This window comes from Equus przewalskii, chromosome 5 (assembly GCF_037783145.1).
Source record: "Equus przewalskii isolate Varuska chromosome 5, EquPr2, whole genome shotgun sequence".
NCBI lineage: Eukaryota > Metazoa > Chordata > Mammalia > Perissodactyla > Equidae > Equus > Equus przewalskii.
In genome coordinates, this window is record NC_091835.1 from 75,182,952 (window position 1) to 75,187,976 (window position 5,025).

Sequence of the window (5,025 nt, forward strand, 5' to 3'; positions counted from 1 at the left end):
GAGAGACTAAAACCTAGATGAAAGAAAGAGAAGGCTTAGGAAGGGACAAGGGGATGAAAGTAAGTCTAAATGCTTTTAAATGGTCATATGAATAGTTTCTAAACTTCTTCACACAGAAAAACTCATGACTTGCCTTGTAAGGAAGATCTCTTGTGTAGTGTATATAGCTAGAACTATTTTGGTACTCTAATCCTGGAATATTATAGTATTGGATTTGTGCAATGTACTGTATGTTTGTGTCTCCCCCCCCCCAAAATCATATGTTGAAATCCTAACCCCCAATGTGATGATATTAGGAGGTGGGATCTTTGGGAGTTCATTAGGTCATGAGAGTGGAGCCCTCATAAATATAATGAGTGCCCTTACAGACCCCAGAGAGCTCTCTCTCCCACTCTTTCCACCATGTGAGGATACAACGAAAAGTCAGCAGTCTGCAACCTGGAAGAGGGCCTTCAGCGGAACCCAACCATGCTGCTACCTTGATCTCAGACTTCCAGCCTTCAGAACTGTGAGAAATTTCTTTTTTTTCCCCTTTATTTTAAAGATTGGCACCTGAGCTAACAACTGTTGCCAATCTTCTTTTTTTTCCCCTGCTTTTTCTCCCCAAATCCCCCCAGTACATAGTTGTATATTTTAGTTGTGGGTCCTTCTAGTTGAGGCATGTGGGATGCCGCCTCAGCATGGCCTAATGAGTAGTGCCATGTCCGCACCCAGGATCTGAGCTGGCGAAAGCCTGGGCTGCCAATGTGGAGCATGCGAACTTAACCACTCAGCCATGGGGCTGGCCCCAGAAATAAATTTCTATTGTTTATCAGCCACCTGGTCTATGGTACTTTGTGACAGCAGCCCCAGCTGGCTAAGGCAGTTTGCCAAAGATGATCAGGTGTGTATCGAAGTGCTAATTTGATACAGATCCAATCACCTTTGTATAAACATTAATGATAACCAGTAACAGGGATGGAGTATTCCTGATAAGAGTCCTGACACAGACCCAAGAATACTTTGTACTGAAACTAATGTTATATGTCAATTGTATCTCAATAAAAATAAGTAAAAAATAAAAGAGTACTTTGTAATCTAAATAGTAAAGTTTTATTATTTCAATATTTTTATTTTCACCATAAAATTATAGGTTCCATGCAGTCAGGGATTTTGGTTTTTTGTCATATTCCCAGGGCCTGACATGTAATAGGCATTTCTTTCATTCAATCCTTCAGCAGATATTTGTTGAGCACCTACTGTGGCCCAGGCATTGTTGTAGATGCTGAGGGTATAATAGTGAACAAAACAAAAATCCTTGCCCTCACAGAGCTTAAATTTTGGTGAGGGAGACAGAAAAGAAGCAAGAAGTATGCTGAGATGCATTATTCAATGTATTTTACAAAAAGATTTAAAAAGTTACAATTATCTGTAAATTGCTTAATATATATTAAAATTACGCATTTTCAAGCAGTAATGCATTTCAAAGAAGGTTCCCAGAAAATGAAATTATGGATAAGTTGCAGTTATTGCTGATGACAAGACAAAGGTATGACCATTGAAATGGGTAGCTCAGATATGATGAAGGACAATATCATTGGAGGAGAAGAGGTCACGGAACTTATAATGCCAAGGTATTGAAGGAATATTGAAATCACCAGGAATTCTGATAATTGTCTCTGGAGAGAGTGATAGAGAGCCAGGACCTAAAATCTTAAAGGAATGAGTAGAAGTAACCTGGGGAAAGAGGCAGTAAATTACAAGAAAGCCTAGTGTGTGGTATAATCTGATAACATATGATTTAAAGAGGACACTTACCCCACCTGTAGGCCCAATGGTACCAAAGGGTAAAGGAAAAGTAACTACATTCATGAGGGCTACAGGGAAACATTGCCATCAAAGGAGGGTCAGGTTGCAGTTAAGAGCAAGAAGGTAAAGAGAATGTTCAGAGAAGAGATTGAGGATATAAGAGATTTTGCAGATATTTGATCTTGAGTTCGATTGTAAGAGGATTTTAAGATGCAGGAAGGGTTATAAAATGGAGTTAGAAGCAGTGATGTACAGATTGTAGGAATATTAGAGTCTAAGATTTAAGACATGGCTGGGGAATCCCAGATTCTAGTGATAATTGACATGAACAGGGATAAAGGGCATGATGATCTCAAGGGGGATGGTGGTAAAGAGGCTGTGAATGATGAAAAGAGTGAAGACTCTTGCGAGGACATGCAGAGTTCTGGGGTTCCCACTTGACCTCTGTTGATAGAGGTCAGTAGGGAAACTTGCAGGGGGGCTGTTATTCTGAGAATACTGATTCTGTCTCTCTTTTTTTTTTTTGTATAAGAATTTGTATTAAAGTGCACAAATCTGAGTCCCTCTTGACTTCTCAGGAACCTCCAAGCTTTTAGAGGGGCATTCATAATTGCTAGCCCATGGGCCACTCTTGACTCCTGCAGATGCCAATAGCGGTCTTCAGAGGACTGGTTTTATTCCTAGTAGCTTTATCTTGATTCTTGCTCAATAAATAATTTGTTGAATGAATATATCAGGTGCCAGATCCATGAAGGAAATAATTTTTTTACCTCAGAGGACCTGAGATCACTTGAGTTCTGTGTATCCAAATTTCTTAGGTACCGCAACATGGAAATACAACTAATATCTAACATATATTTCTATATAACTTTAAGGGCTTTGAAATTCTCAGGGAAATGCCAAAGAAGCCCTTATGTTTTTAGATCTTTTGTTCAGCATGTATGACTTACCGTCCTGATGCTTCTGAATAGAAAACTGATTAAGTACTAACAAAGACAGATATTTATACCTTTCATCAATATGAGGAAAGAACAGGGATAAATGTGATAATTGGTAAATTATTTCCATATCTAGATTTATCTTCTGTCACAACTTTTTACCAGTATATTCCTATCCAAGCCTCACCTGTTTAATTCCCCACATTAGAGAAATGATCCTGAAGTAATATTGAACTCCGCTCCCCAAAGCCCCAGTGCATGGTTGTATATCCTAGTTGTAAGTCCTTCTAGTTCTTCTATGTGAGCTGCCGCCACAGTATGGCAACTGACAGATGGGTGGTGTGGTTCTGCGACTAGGAAACGAACCCAGGCTGCCAAAGCTGTGAGAGTGCCAAACTTTAACCACTAGATCATCAGGGCTGGCTCTATACACTGTATCTTAAGATGAGCATACTAATATCACACTGAGCTTTAGTTTTCTAGGGCAACCCAAAGTTTATGAAATGTAAAGCTGCAGAAAGAAATATCTGAATGCAAGAATATCTTCACTGAAATTAAGAACATCCCTAAGTGCCATTTAAAAATTGTGAAGCACACACACACATATATGCAGACTGGAAGTAGTATGTAGAGTCTAAGATATCATCAGGAATCCAGGCTCTTTTAAGTTTTTCACTTCTCCATCCCTAGGACCCTTGTCTTTATGGTCTAAAATAACTATTGGGGGGCCAGCCTGGTGGTGCAGAGGTTAAGTGCACACGTTCTGCTTTGGCGGCCTGGGGTTCGCCGATTCAGATCCCGGGTGCAGACATGGCACTGCTTGGCACGCCATGCTGTGATAAGCGTCCCACATATAAAGTAGAGGAAGATGGGCATGGAAGTTAGCTCAGGGCCAGCCTTTCTCAGCAAAAAGAGGAGGATTGGCAGCAGTTAGCTTAGGGCTAATCTTCCTTAATAAACAAACAAACAAACAAATAAATAAAATAAAATAACTGTTGGAGTTCCAGCCGTCACATTCATATTCCAGGCAGCAGGATGGGGGATTGAAGCAAAAGAGAAAAAGAAGACGTGACGGCAATCCTTTAAATCAGTCTGCCAAGAGCAGCCATACACCCTTTCTACTTGCATCTCACTGGTAAGAACTTCTGTGGCTACATCTAGCTGCAAGGAAGACTGGGAGAATGGGAGTGTTTTAATCCAGGTGATTATATGCCACACTAAAATCAGATTGTATGATTTAGGAAGATAAAAAGATGTTGGGTAGGTGGCTAACAGTCTGTGCTTTCAGACATGTTCACATATATACTGTTTTTAAAAAGGTGAGAAAAAAGTGCAGTTCTCAGAAACTTAAGAAATTGGTTATAAGAGGTAGTTGGAAAAGGAGTAAAAAGAGGGGAACGGGAATGGGTAATAAGGATGAGGATAGGGTTTGAAGCATTTGACATAGTTGACTGATCATTCCTTTTTCTTGAAATGGCTCTCTCCTAGTTTTTATGAATCTTTGTGACTGTCTGGCCTTTCTCTGGCCTTCAATGACTCTCTACTGTTCTCTAAATATAGGTGCTCTCCCAAGTTCTGTTCTTGGAGCTCTCCATCACTAGGGGTTGCCAAACTTTCTTGATCACAGTACTTTATTAGTTTATGTATATACACACACAATTTTCATTCATTTCTTTTTTTTCTTTTTTCTTTTTTGCTTGAGGAACATCTGTGCCAATCTTTCTCTATTTTGTATGTGGGATACTGCCACAGCATGGCTTGATGAGTGGTGTATAGGTCTGTGCCCGGGATCTGAACCCGTGAACCCTGGGCTGCTGAAGTGGAGCACACGAACTTAACCACTGCGCCACCAGGCCAGCCCCTGATTTTCATTCTTTTTTTAAAATTATTTATTTATTTTTTGAGGAAGATTAGCCATGAGCTAACATCTGCTGCCAATCCTCCTCTTTTTGCAGAGGAAGGCTGGTCCTGAGCCAAAATCCGTGCCCATCTTCCTCCACTTTATACATGGGACACCTAGGACAGCATGGCTTGCCAAGCGGTACCATGTCTGCACCTGGGCTCTGAACCGGCAAACCCCAGGCCACTGAAGTGGAATGTGCACACTTAACCGCTGTGCCACTGGGCCAGCCACTGATTTTCATTCTTTACAGTAGTTATTTTCTGTAAAGTCACCATGAGCACTGAATTAGTGAATACTGAACCATTGCTCCTAGGAGAATTACAAGGTTATGTTCCTAAAAGCCTCTGGTCACCTTTTCATCACTGATCAGTATCAACCTTGTTTTATGTGTTTCCA